The sequence below is a fragment of the Saimiri boliviensis genome, chromosome 1, assembly GCF_048565385.1.
Source record: "Saimiri boliviensis isolate mSaiBol1 chromosome 1, mSaiBol1.pri, whole genome shotgun sequence".
Lineage (NCBI taxonomy): Eukaryota > Metazoa > Chordata > Mammalia > Primates > Cebidae > Saimiri > Saimiri boliviensis.
The window spans coordinates 25,209,211-25,223,892 of NC_133449.1; the positions used below are offsets into that span (position 1 = coordinate 25,209,211).

Here is a 14,682-nt window from a genome sequence, read left to right on the forward strand (position 1 = left end):
AAACACATGGCCAATAAACATAGAAAAAGATCCTCGATTTCATTAGCATTCAGGAAAATGCAAATTAATACTGCAAAGTTGTACAGCTACTAGCATGGCAAGTTTTAAAGTTTCACAATTCCAAATGTTGGAAAAAAGACTAATCAATTGGAAACTCCTGTACAGTAATGGTGAGAGTATAAATCGTACAACCATTTTGCCAATACTTAACAGAGTTGAAATTCTACATACCTTATATCTAGCTATTCAACCCCAAAGACACTCTTCACGCATGCCCCAAGGGGAATGTACAATCACTGCACTGTCCTTAGTACTTTTTTTTTGGAGGCAGAGTCTCGCTCTGGCACCCAGGCTGGAGTGAAGTGGCATAATCTTGGCTCACTGCAACCTCTGCCTCCCGGTTCAAGCAATTCTCGTGCCTCAGCATCCAGGGTAGCTGGGATCACAAGTGAGCACCAGCACACCCAACTAATTTTTATATTTCATAGAGACAGGGTTTCACCATGTTGCCCAGGCTGGTCTCGAACTCATGAGCTCAGGCAATCTACCTGCCTCAGCCTCCCAAAGTGCTGGGATGACAGGCATGAGCCACCACCCCCAGTCTGTTCTTGGGACTTATGAAAACAATCCAAATGGCCAGCAAGAGAAAAATGAATGTATAAATGTGTATATCTCCACAGTGGAAATATTAAACAGCAGCAAAAATAAAAGAACATTTGCATAACACAACATGGATAAATTTAACCAACATCTTTCTTAGTGAAAAACGCAAGAAACATATGACTCATAGCATGTTACCATTTTTACAAAGCCCAAAATCAAATAAACACAAGCAATTTCTAAAATTACTTTAATAAGGCAAGGAAAAAAAATAAGGCAAGGGAATGATACTCCCACCCCATGAGAGGAAGTGGTAGTCTAAGGGGTACACTTAGGTAAATGACAATTACTGCCATTATTTATAATGGTTTTTTTTTTTTTTTTTTTTTTTTTTTTTTTTTTTTTTTTGAGACGGAGTTTCGCTCTTGTTACCCAGGCTGGAGTGCAATGGCGCGATCACCGCAACCTCCGCCTCCTGGGTTCAGGCAATTCTCCTGCCTCAGCCTCCTGAGTGGCTGGGATTACAGGCACACGCCACCATGCCCAGCTAATTTTTTGTATTTTTAGTAGAGACGGGGTTTCACCATGTTGACCAGGACGGTCTCGATCTCTTGACCTCGTGATCCACCCGCCTCGGCCTCCCAAAGTGCTGGGATTACAGGCTTGAGCCACTGCGCCCGGCCTATTTATAATGTTTTGATTCTTATGGGGGGAGTGTAATGTTACATATATTTTTTGAACATATCAAATATATTTTTCAAAGATAAAGGGGAAAAGTGTGTGTTTGTTGTGTTCCTTGAATAAGACTGGATGAATATAAATCAAAATATTAGAAGAAGTTATCTCTAGGTAATAGGATTAAGAATTATTTTAATTTTCTTTGCATTTGTTTGTATTTTCAAACTTGTCTTAAATGAACATGTACTTTTTTGGAGGCAGGAAGAAAAATATTTTTTAAAATCTGTGCTAGAACCCGTTCTATTTCCATTCCACAGTCTGAACATCCAAGTCTTAATTACCATAGTGATAAATGATCTGGGGAAGAGGTGCGTGGTGGAATCGCCAAGGTCATGTGCCAGGTAGCGAGTGAGCTGAGAGCGGCAGGGAGGAGGCTACAGAAGGATGTGAGCGAACTGCGTGGGAGGGCAGACACCTGCCCCCGAGTGTCAGTGTGGGCAGGAGGAAGGTAATAACAGCTGAAGGAAAACAATTTAATGAACCTGAAAACCATTCCTTAAAGTTGTAAATAAAATCCACTGTCCAGCCTGCTCTGGCTTCTAGCCTCCTCCTCCCACCTCCACCCCCATCCCGCCAAAAATACCAAGAACATGCAGATAGCAATACTCAAAACAAAACATCATAATTGCATCTTTGTATCAAATTATTATACATTGACACCATAATGTGTGTCGTTCTGTTCTCTGCCATTTACAGATGGCGTGACAGGACTGGAAGCGGTCCAAGAGAGAGTAATTAAAATGATTAGCAGAAAGAGGGTCCTTCACAGGAGGCAAAAACCAAAATCCATCTTTCAGGGGACGGTGAGAGCTTGGCTGCCAAAGGTCCGCACAGTCCGGACACAGAAAATGTTGCCAAATCTCACAGTACCAGCAGTACGGGGTAGCGCGCCATCAGTGTTGACAGAGGCAGATTTGGAAGAAATGAATAGGAACTGCTATTTTGCATGGCAAATAACAATGTGGAAATCCTTACCCCCAGAGGCTGAAGCCTGAGTCCTCAGTCTTGTCCAAATGTGGAATGAAGCTGGCACAGAAAACCAGCTCCAACACCTCTGAGTGGGATTCGGAAGGCAGGGAAGAGAGGCAGTGCTGGATGGCGGTGTTGATCTTTACTCTGTATCATCCTGTGGATTATGAGAGCCTGTGACAAATTGCATGAAAAACCTTTCGAGACAAAGCTTTCTAAGATTTATCTCATGAACAGCAGTTGTGTTCTTCAATAAAACTGTCCTTGGGTGTCAAGCTGAAGTTTGGACTGGCTTGGATAGCTAGCGAGACTTCTGTCGTAGTATTTTCTGGGCGCTGGGATTACAGGTGTGAGTAGCTATCATTCTGCCATACCATGCAAAGCTCATGAGGCCGGAGGCTTGATGTCACCCCAAAAGATCCCCAAGAATTACCCCCAAGAAGGCAATCCAGAGGCTAGAGTGTCCAAGGAAGAGTGTCTTATAGGTTTTGGTAGTTTATCAAAGGCTGTTTATTTATGTAGTGTTGTCAAACACCTGAAAATGTCAACAAATTCTATGTTGACAAAACTTTCTAAACTGGCTCAAGGGTCATTCAAGCTGTTCTCACACACCTGTCACCTGGTATGCCTTTGAGAAAATATACCTGCACCCAAAGTTCATCTAGATGAACAAATTTTTTTTTTTTTTTTTTTTTTTTGAGAAGTTTCACTCTTGTTGCCCAGGCTGGAGTGCAATGGCGTGATCTCGGCTCACCGCAACCTCCGCCTCCTGGGTTCAAGCAATTCTCCTGCCTCAGCCCCCTGAGTAGCTGGGATTACAGGCACACACCACCACGCCCAGCTAATTTTTTGTATTTTTAGTAGAGACGGGGTTTCACCATGTTGACCAGGATGGTCTCGATCTCTTGACCTCGTGATCCACCCACCTCGGCCTCCCAAAGTGCTGGGATTATAGGCGTGAGCCACCGCGCCTGGCAGAACTAATTTTTTTTTAAGAGATGGAGTCTTGATCATTGCAGCCTCAAACTCTTAGGCTCAGGAGATCCTCTGGCCTCAGCCTCCCAAAGCACTAGGACCAGGCATGAGCCACTGCACCTGGGCTGAATTTTTTTAAGTGACCCCAAGTGGTATAATGTGCAGCCTGAGCTTCTCCTATTTGTTAAAGTTAATTATTTGAAGGGTTTCTGGCTGTAGGAAGAGTGCAAAGGGCGCTGGAAGCTAGCTGGGATGGAAGTAGAGACCATTCCGCCGGCTCAGCACGCAAGGTCTGAAATACGTCCCGGGTTCCCCTGCATGGTGGTGGGAGAGGGAAGGGAGGCTCAGCTGCTTTATTTTTAATTTATTTTTTAATTTATTTATTTATTTATTTATTTATTTATTTTTTGAGACGGAGTTTCGCTCTTGTTACCCAAGAGTGCAATGGCGCGATCTCGGCTCACCACAACCTCCGCCTCCTGGGTTAAGGCAATTCTCCTGCCTCAGCCTCCTGAGTAGCTGGGATTACAGGCACGCGCCACCACGCCCAGCTAATTTTTTGTATTTTTAGTAGAGACGGGGTTTCACCATGAATGAATTCACCATGTAATGAAGGACCCTCATTACAGGCTTGAGCCCCCGCGCCCAGCCTAATTTATTTATTTTTGAGATGGAGTCTTGCTGTGTTGCCCGAGCTGGAGTGCAGAGGCACAATCTTGGCTCACTGCAACCTCCGCCTCCCAGGTTCAGGTGATTCTCCTGCCTCAGCCTCCTAAGCAGCTGGGATTAGAGGCATGTACCATCATGCCCAGCTAATTTTTGTATTTTTAGTAAAGATGAGGTTTCACCATGTTGGCCAGGCTGGTCTCAAACTCCTGGCCTCAAGTGATCTGCCCGCCTCGGCCTCCCAAAGTGCTGGGATTCCAGGTGTGACCCACCACATCCAGCCTCAGCTGCTTTAGATTTCAGCATGTACCAGACAGCCGTGGGCAGCATTAGGGTATGTTTCCATGGTCCCTGTTATCACGTGAGGAAGGAAAGAGAAGCGAGATACACACTCCCTTCCTTTCCGAGGCCTCTTCCATGCCATCTCTCTAGAGCTGGAGAGAAGGAGGCGTGAGGCCAGCGGGACCCAGGCACAGGAAAGAGCTTTCCAGTTGTGGATGCTGAGCTGCTCCATCTCTTTCTTGTTTCACGTTCTCAGCCTCTCAACATTTGCTCACTTCCTCATGCAGGGTTCACCTGTTCCGCTGTGTGCCTCGAACGTTTGTGTGCTGACTCAGCATTTCAGAGCTCAGCCTCTACACAATTCAGCCCCTCTTCTGGTTCCACATGACTGATTTATTTAGGGCCTGAATCATTACTTTTTTTTTTTTTTTTAAGATGGAGTTTTGCATTTGTTGCCCAGGCTGGAGTGCAATGGCGCAATCTCCTCTCATTGCAACCTACAGCTCCTGGGTTCAAGTGATTCTCCTGCCTCAGTGCCCCCAAGTAGCTGGGATTACAGGTCCGCGCCACCACACCTGGCTAGATTTGTGTTTTTAATAGAGACAGGGTTTTAGCACGTTGGTCAGTCTGTTCTCTTGACCTAAGGTGATCTGCCCACCTCAGCCTCCCAAAGTGCTGGGACATGGCCACCATGCCCAGCCAACGTCAAGTTCTTCAGAACCCAGCACTCATGGTGGTCAGATACATGAATAAGTCGAGCAGCTGTGGTTGTGACTGATGAGAGGCAGGCCTAGGGGCTTTCTTTCTTTTTTATTTTGAGACAGCCTTGCTCTGTCGCCAGATGCCAGGCTGGAGTGCAGTGGCGCGATCTTGGCTCACTGCAACCTCCGCCTCCCAGGTTCAAGCAATTCTCCTGCCTCAGTTTCCTGAGTAGCTGGGACTGCAGGTTCATGCCACCCCGCCCAGCTAATTTTTTTTGTATTTTTAGTAGAGACGAAGGTTTCACCATACTGGCCAAGATGGTCTTGATCTCTTGACCTCATGATCTGCCCGCCTTGGCCTCCCAAAGTTCTGGGATTACAGGCATGAGCCACCGCGCCTGGCCAGGCCTGGGCTTTCTGATTGGGCCCTACAGGATCTGCACCTGGCTGCAGTGCAGGTGTTAGCTGTGATGATGATGAACAAGGCTTTTTCTGCTTGTAGACTAACACAGCTGAAGCCATATTTCTGCCAGCCAACAGCTTTTCATGACTTTTCAGAAACCTGAAACAGTCATAGATCCCAGGAGATTCAGAACCTGTGCAGCACTTTGGGTATCTGTTGAGAAACACCAAGGAGGAACCCCTCACACAAACAGCAATGCCCTGCGCTGTGCTGCTGGTACTCTTTCGCAAGCAGTTCATATTGAATGAATGTCTGCCCCATACTGGCCTATGAAATAGAAGATAGGATAAAAAACAGACCTGGCAACTTCTGCTTAAAGAGGTTTAAAGGTCAGGCATGGGCCGGGCGCGGTGGCTCAAGCCTGTAATCCCAGCACTTTGGGAGGCCGAGGTGGGTGGATCACGAGGTCAAGAGATCGAGACCATCCTGATCAACATGGTGAAACCCCATCTCTACTAATAATACTAAAAATTAGCTGGGCATGGTGGCATGTGCCTGTAATCCCAGCTACTCAGGAGGCTGAGGCAGGAGAATTGCCTGAACCCAGGAGGCGGAGGTTGCGGTGAGCCGAGATCGCGCCATTGCACTCCAGCCTGGGCAACAAGAGCGAAACTCCGTCTCAAAAAAAAAAAAAAAAAAAAGGTCAGGCCTGGTGGCTCATACCTGCAATCCCAGCACTTTGGGATGCTCAGCTGGTAGAATCCCTTGAGGCCAGGAGTTTGAGGCCAGCCTGGGCAACATGATAAAACCCTGTCTCTGCAAAATAAATGTAAAAATAAATTAGCCCGATGTGGTTGCATGCACCTATAGTCTCCGCTGCTTGGGAGGCTGAGGTAGGAGGATCACTTGAGCCCAGGAGTTTGAGGTTGCCATAAGCTATGACCGTGGCAATGTATTCCAGCCTGGATAACAGAGCAAGACTCTGTCAAAAAGAAAAGAAAAAAGGGAAGGGAAGGGAAGGGAAGGGAGGGGAGGGAGCAGCTTAAAGATGGCAAGTATGGCAAGTGAGTTACATGAAACTGATGATTTTCAAGAGACTATATTAAGTGATTTTTTGTTTGTTTGTTTGTTTTCTGAGACAGGGTCTGACTCTGTCACCCAGGCTGGAGTGCAGTGAAGCGAACACAGGTCACCGTAGCCTCAACCTCCTGGGCTCAAGCAATTCTCTCACCTCAGCCTCCCATGTAGCCAGGACCACAGGTGTACACTACCATGCCTGGCTAACTTTTAAAAATATTTTTTGTAGAGACAGGGTCTCACTATTTTGCCCAGGCTTGAACTCCTGGGCTCAAACAATCCTCAGTCCTCCTGCCTCAACCTCCCAGAGTGCTGGGATTACAGGTATGAGCCACCACACCTGGCTGTTAAGTGCTTTTTAATAGAGCTTCAGAGAGTTATGGGAGCCCAAAGACTCATTCCATCTGGAGCCCTGGTGTGGAAGACTGTCACAGTGATGGTCCCCAATGAGTCACACCTCTTCATATGCGTGCTTTTCTGTGTTCCCCTCCTACATGGACTTTGAGGCTGCCATGTGACTTAAAGCAGTGCACACATGACATAAGCAAAGACTGGATAAATACTTACCACTAGGGCCTGTCGTCTTGGCACGTTGCCCTGAGACCACCTTGTAAGGAAGCCAGTCTCCTTAATGGAATATGCAAGGCCTTGTGGAGGGAAACTGAGGCACTCCAGCTGTCCGGCAGCACCTACTGTCAGGCATGGGAATGAGACCAACTAGGGTGCTCCAGGCCAGCTGACCTTACTGTTAAATGCAGCCACTTGGCTGGGCCCTGGCAATGCCAGCAGAGGACCCTCCCGCTGACCTGCAGAATTGAGAGAAACAATAAATCGATATTGTTTGAAGACTAAAAGTTTTGGAGTGATTTGTTATGCAGCAATAGCTTACAGACAGAAATTGGTACCCAGGAGAAGAGAGTGCTGTAATAAAACAAAACACAGCATGTCATTTTGGCTTTTGACAGCATGGCAGAAGGTAGCTAGAAGGGTGGCAAGGAGGTTGCTGGTGCAGTCCAGACGGTTCAGGAGGAAACAGCTGCCAGAGGTTGGAAAGAGAGTGACTTGTGTGTCCCAGCACTGAAAGAAGGAGTAGAGGGAAGAATTCAAGTCATGGACGTAGTGCTGCCAAACTGTCATCTGTAGCAACTCGAAAGACAGGAAACATACCTAGCGGGCCCAGCGCCATGGCGCAAGCCTGTAATCACAGCGCTTGGGGAGGCTGAGATGGGTGCTTCACTTGAGGTCAGGAGTTGGAGACCAGCCTGTGAAACCCCGCCTCTACTAAAAATACAAAACCTAGCTGGGCATGGTGGTGCATGCGTGTAATCCCAGCTACTTGGGAGGCAGGGGAATGGCTTGGACCTGGGAAGTGGAAGTTGCAGTGAAGCGAGATTGCACTGCTGCACTCCAGCCTGGACGATAGAGAGAGACTCTGTCTCAAAAAAAAAAAAAAAGAAAGAAAGAAACACACCTAATGAACTTGTGAATCCAGCTAAAGAAATTTCCAGGTAGAACAATAAAAGTGTAAACTCTCTTTTTTTTCAGAAGCTTTAACCATAAGCTTCCAAAGGAAGCACTGTTCAGTTTGCAAACAGAATTTAGAAGAAACACACAGAGAGGCTGGGATGTGCTGGGCTGTAAAAATAAAATGGCAGATTTCTAGTCTCTCCAACCTACAAAAGAATTGCAAAGACATCGCTTTAGGGTAAAGATCAAATTAAGTTGGAGGCTGGAAGACTCTTTAAGACCTCAAAGAGATTTAAGATGGTGCCGAATAACCCTGTCAGCTAGAAAAGGGGATTTCTAAGAATCTTAAGGGCATTGTCTCACAGCTCTATGACATGCTGCCTAAAGTAGAGGAAGGACCAGCTCTAAAATAATCCTGGGTATGGCTTTTTTCTAATTGAGTGGACTATTTTCTTTTTCTTTTCTTTTTTTTTAAGACAGAGTCTCACTCCATCGCCCAGGCTGGAGTGCAGTGGTGCTATCTTGGCTCACTGCAACCTCTGCCTCCCAGGTTCAAGCAATTCCCTTATTGCCTCATCCCCCCCGAGCAGCTGAGATTACAGGCACACACCACCACACCTGGCTATTTTTGTATTTATTTTTAATAGAGACAGGGTTTCACCATGTTGGCCAGGCTGGTTTCGAACTCCTGACCTCAAGTGATCCACCCACTTCAGCCTCCCAAAGTGCTGGGATTACAGGCATGAGCCACCGCACCTGGCCCAGTGGACTATTTCTGATACATTAGAAGCCGACAAAGTGTTAAGGGAGTTGTGGGACAGAGACAGTTGAAAATGGAAAAGAAGCCGGGCGCGGTGGCTCAAGCCTGTAATCCCAGCACTTTGGGAGGCTGAGGCGGGTGGATCACGAGGTCGAGAGATCGAGACCATCCTGGTCAACATGGTGAAACCCCGTCTCTACTAAAAATACAAAAAACTAGCTGGGCGTGGTGGCGCGTGCCTGTAATCCCAGCTACTCAGGAGGCTGAGGCAGGAGAATTGCCTGAGCCCAGGAGGCGGAGGTTGCGGTGAGCCGAGATCGCGCCATTGCACTCCAGCCTGGGTAACAAGAGCGAAACTCCGTCTCAAAAAAAAAAAAAAAAAAAAAAAAAAAAAAAAAAATGGAAAAGACATCTGGGTCCCAAACTTTCTAAGAAAAAAGAAAGCTACTACCGACAGGAGCCAATTCTTATTGAAAAGGAAGTATACCTCAGAAGACAGAGCCAAAAGCTCAGAGGGCAAAGCTAAAGGCCAAAGACAACAGAGGACTAAGAAATAATTTCCCGGGAGCTAACAGGTGGTCATGCAGTAGCAGTCCTTAGCTCCAAAGCAGAAGGCCTTGACAATGAGTCCTGTTCATTTCAGATGTACAGAACTCCTATGCACCCCCCATTCCTCCTCTTTGTGAATGTTGAGTATTTCCTGAGGTTGTCCCATGCCTGTCTGGCCACCGTGTGTTGGGTGCATGAAGGAGGAGATACTTTGTCTTTTTTTTTTTCTTTTGAGACAGAGTCTCACTCTGTCACCAGGCTGGAGTGCAGTGGCAGTGGTGTGATCTCGATTCTCCTGCCTCAGCCCCGCGAGTAGCTGAATTACAAGCATGCACCACCACACTTGGCTAATTTTTGGATTTTTAGTAGCGATGGTCTTGATCTTCTGACCTCGTGATCCACCTGCCTCGGCCTCCCAAAGTGCTGGGATTAGAGGTGTGAGCCACTATGCCATGTCAATACTTTGTCTTTTTAGATCAAGAGGAGCCATCTGAGGAACTGCACTTGAGCACCAGGGCCACACCTGGGGCTGGTATAGATCATGAGACCCTACACTTTGAGCCTGGGGCCAAGATTGGACGAGACTTCAAGAGATCTGGAAACAGTGATTGGGTTTAGCATGTGGGAGGGATGTGAACCATTTGTGACCCAGGGAGAACTGTAGTAGATCGTCTGAGTAATGGTCCAATGAATCATGGATAACCCTCGCCCATGGACCTGACCTTGGCCTTGTTATTTGCTTTGGCCATGGGAGAACGACACACATCACACAGCCAGAGGCTTGTAAGCACTTGCACAGTGGGGCTTGTCCTCTTGGAACATTGCCCTGAGACTTCCATGTAAGGAAGCCAGTCTGGTCCACTGGAGGATGAGAGACCATGTTGAGGAGAATGGAGGTACCCCTGGTGGCAGCCAGCAACAACTGCTAGATGGATATCTTGGACCATCAGATGGGGTTACCTTATGCTGAATGAGCGTTTCCAGGCACATTCAGCCAATCCACAGAATCATGTCAAATTATAAATCATGATAGATCCTTGTTAGGTAAAATTTTCAAGATGGTTTTGCTAGACAGCAATAGATAACCAATACACAGGAAGACTAAAAAGGGCTTCTTGGCTGGGTGCAGTGACTCAGTCCTGTAATCTCAGCACTTTGGAAGGCCAAGGTAGGTGGATTGCTTGTGCCTGGGAGTTTGAGACCAGCATGGACAACATGGCAAAACCCTGTCTCTGTAAAAAATACAAAAATTAGCCAAGTGTGGTGGCACACGCCTAGAGTCTCAGCTACTAGGAAGGCTGAGGTGGGAGGATCACCTGAGCTTGGGGAGTTAAGGCTGCAGTGAGCCGTGATTATACACTGCACTCTAGCCTGGGCAACAGAGTGAGACCCTGTCTCAAAAAACATAAAAAAAAAAAAAAAAAAAAAAAAAAAAAGCCGGGCGCGGTGGCTCAAGCCTGTAATCCCAGCACTTTGGGAGGCCGAGGCGGGTGGATCACGAGGTCGAGAGATCGAGACCATCCTGGTCAACATGGTGAAACCCCGTCTCTACTAAAAGTGCAAAAAATTAGCTGGGCATGGTGGCACGTGCCTGTAATCCCAGCTACTCAGGAGGCTGAGGCAGGAGAATTGCCTGAGCCCAGGAGGCAGAGGTTGCGGTGAGCCGAGATCGCACCATTGCACTCCAGCCTGGGTAACAAGAGTGAAACTCCGTCTCAAAAAAAAAAAAAAAAAAAAAAAAAAGAAAAGAAAAGGAAAGGAAAGAAAAAGAACAAGGCTTATTGACGGAGCTAGTACTTAAGGATCAGAGAGGGTTAGCACATGGAGAGGTAGAGAAAGGGCATTCTTGGCATCATGAGAGAAGGTAGAGACATAAGAAAAGGCATGGGGGACAGACAGCCTTGAGGCCACTTCACACTTATTATGCCAGTCTGCAGGGATGACTTCAAGGAGAAATAGTGATGGCCCCTTTTAGAAGGTAGTGCCATTAAGTCTTACATTATTTAACAGAGGTCTTGGTTTAACTGTGGGGTCTTAAAGATCCAGAGCAGGCCAGGCCAGGTGGCTCATAACTGGAATCCCAGCACTTTGGGAGGCTGAGATAGGTGGATCACTCGAGGCCAAGAGTTCGAGACCAGCCTGGCCAATATGGTGAAACCCCATCTCTACCATAAATATAAAAATTATCCAGGCATGGTGGTGTACACCTGTAATCCCAGCTACTCAAGAGGCCAAAGCAGGGGAATCACTTGAACATGGGAGGTGGAGGCTGCAGTGAGCTGAGATCACGCCATTGCACTCCAGCCCGGGTGTGCTGGGAGTACAGGCCTTTTCTTTTTGAGACAGGATTTTGCTCTTATTGTCCAGCCTGGAGTGCAATGGCGTGATCTCAGCTCACTAAAACGTCTGCCTCCCAGGATCAAGTGATGCTCCTGCCTCAGCTTCCTGAGTAGCTGGGATTGAGTAGCTGGGATTAAGGCACCTGTCACCATGCCCAGCTAATTTGTGTATTTTTAGTAGAGATGGGGTTTCACCATGTTGGCCAGGCTAGTCTCAAACTCCTGACCTCAGGTGATCCACCCGCCTTGGCCTCCCAAAGTGCTGGGATTAAGGTGTGAGCCACCAGGCCCAGCTAGGAAAAGATTTTAATGCACAATTAAATATGAAAGTGACTTCCACATAATAAGCAATCAAACATCTGTTGAATCTGAATAAGAATGAGCAATACAATGGACGATGGGAGCACTGAAATACTATTATCTATAAATCAGTACAACTCTATAAAAAGCATGTGAGGATAATAATCAAGAGTCATAAAAACATTCATCCTGCGACTTTGTAATCCCAAGGAAGTAATAAAACATAAGATAAAAGTTACATGCATCACCTCTAAGGTAAAAAAACAGAAACAACCTAAATGTCTAATGAAAAGAATAATTATCACCTGTGCAATATTATACAGCCATTAAGGATTATTATGAAAGCTGTAAAATCATGGGTGTTCATGATTTCCTATCAATGGAGGAAGTAAAATATTATCCTATACTATTTCTAAACCTATCTGAAAATAGATAATGCATATGGACAAAGGCCAGAAGGAAACATGCAAATATGAAAATAGCTGTACAAAAGAGCTGAGGCCCAGCGCAGTGGCTCATGCCTGTAATCCCAACACTTTGGGAGGCCAGGGCAGGTGGATCACCTGAGGTCAGGAGTTTGAGACCAGCCTGACCAACATGGCGAAAGCCTTCTCTAATAAAATACAAAAAAATTAGCTGGACATGGTGGTGCACACCCGTAGTCCCAGCTACTAGGAGGCTGAGGCAGGAGAATTACTTGAACCTGGGGGGTGGAGGTTACAGTGAGCCTAGATTGTGCCACTGCACTCCAGCCTGGGCAACAGAGTAAGATCCTATCTTAAAAATAATATAATTTTTAAAAAGCTGAGATTATATTGAAGATTTTTAAAAACACATTATTTTCCTTAAGGCTCTTATAGGTTACCCTTATAATAAGGCTTTAAAAAATGTATTAAGAGCCGGGCGCGGTGGCTCAAGCCTGTAATCCCAGCACTTTGGGAGGCCGAGGCGGGTGGATCACGAGGTCGAGAGATCGAGACCATCCTGGTCAACATGGTGAAACCCCGTCTCTACTAAAAGTGCAAAAAATTAGCTGGGCATGGTGGCACGTGCCTGTAATCCCAGCTACTCAGGAGGCTGAGGCAGGAGAATTGCCTGACCCCAGGAGGCGGAGGTTGCGGTGAGCCGAGATCGCGCCATTGCACTCCAGCCTGGGTAACAAGGGCGAAACTCCGTCTCAAAAAAAAAAATGTATTAAGAGACAGGGTCTCTATCATTGGGACTGGAGTGCAGTGATTCGATTATAGCTCGCTACAGCCTCAAACTCATAGGCTCAAGAGATCCTCCCACCTAAGCCTCCCAAGTAGCTGGGACTATAGGTGCACGCCACCACACCTGGCTATTTTTGTTTTAAGGGATAGGGTCTTGCCATGTTGCCCGGGCTGGTCTCCAACTCCTGACTTCAAGTGATCCTCCCGCTTCAGCCTCCCAAAGTCCTGGGATTACAGGGATGAGCCACTGTACCCAAACAGGCTTTTAATTTTATTATTTTTAAACTGGTCAAGTACAGTAATGAGAAGGAGGGAAAGAGTTCAACAAAGAGCTTGATCCATGACTGCGAACAATCAACCGAGATAACTAGCTGCCTTTGGACCAGCCTATAATAAGGCTTTCTAAAAGACTACCATGTCTCTGAGTCCTTCACTGTAGTGACTGACCAGGTGTTCCTGTGGGAGAGTGGGAAAGCCCATGCCCTCAGCCCCAACACCACTGCACAGCAGGTCTGGGGGTCACCTGGAGCCCAAGCCAGCAGGATCCCTGAAACAGACATGAGCCTCTCCTGGTAGCATCCAAGAGACCCACTGGGGATTAAGAGGGGCTCACCAGGAGTCCCTGCCCAGCGAGGGTCATTCATGTCACCCAGAGCCACATCACAGAGGGGAGCCAGGGAGAGAGTAACGAGGCAATTCAGAGAGACCCTCAGGCGCCCACCTTTTACCCACGATGGTTCTGGCAGGAGATCTGACAAAATGGAACCTGTGCTGACCGGACATGACCTGACCAGTGTTTTTGTTGCTGGAAACCAGAGAAGCACCAAGAAAAGAGGCATCACCTCATCCTCCCATCAGCAGTGAAGATCATTTCCATTCAAACCGGCTGGCATCATTGAGCAACCGCTTTGTATAAGACCCTGAAGAGGGTAACGAAAATGAGTAAGATGGGGTTGTTGCTACAAGGAGCTTGAAACTGGGCGGGGAGGGACAGAGCGGACTATGCTACCAGTCAGGACTTTGAAGGGAGGAAATCGGTGCTACCAAAGTCAGGAAGAGATCATGGTCAGCTGGAAGGTCACCTGCAATGGGTTTTGAAGGGTTTTGTCAGATGGAGGTGATGCCTGGGGAAGGAGTTTCGGGCTGAGTAACCAGTGTGAGCCAGAAAGCAAAGGTTGGGGAGCCACAGCGCACTCGGGGAGAGGTGAGTGGTCCCGCTTAGCCAAGCCAGACAGCACAGCAAGAGATACATGGGAAAGAGAGGTTGGACCCGGGAGGGGCTGCATGGTGAATGGTCTGCCTGGCTGTGCTTTAGAATAATGCACAGCGCCAGGAGCGTGAAGACACAATCAGCGTGGGGAAGCCAGGAAGTGAAGCACAGGAGAAGTGATGAGAGTTTGATTGGGCTAGGATTTCAGCCGCTGAACGGAAAGGCGAAGACAGGTGTGAGCAGCACCGCAGGGCCAGGATTGGTAGATTCACTAACTTGCTTTTCCTGGTCTTAAGGCCTGGGAGACAGAGCACTAGTGACACTGATGATGAGAACAGAAAACCCAGAAGAAAGGGGCTTGGGATGTGGTGAGTTAAATGCAAGTGGCTGTGTCTTACAAGCAGTTGAGTTTAGGTGTGAGCTTGGGAGAGCAGT

The 14,682-nt window shown here is 47.3% G+C and overlaps 1 protein-coding gene across 1 annotated transcript in view; it reads right to left on the bottom strand.

The window, feature by feature from the left end:
* Positions 1-2,455, bottom strand: part of DTNB (dystrobrevin beta) — a 318,860-nt gene extending 316,405 nt beyond the window's left edge. Inside the window, exon 1 of the mRNA XM_010345791.3 lies at positions 2,314-2,455. The gene's annotated coding sequence lies outside the window, so the exon portion shown is untranslated. The remainder of the gene's footprint in view (positions 1-2,313) is intronic.
* Between the last annotated feature and the right edge of the window lie 12,227 nt (positions 2,456-14,682).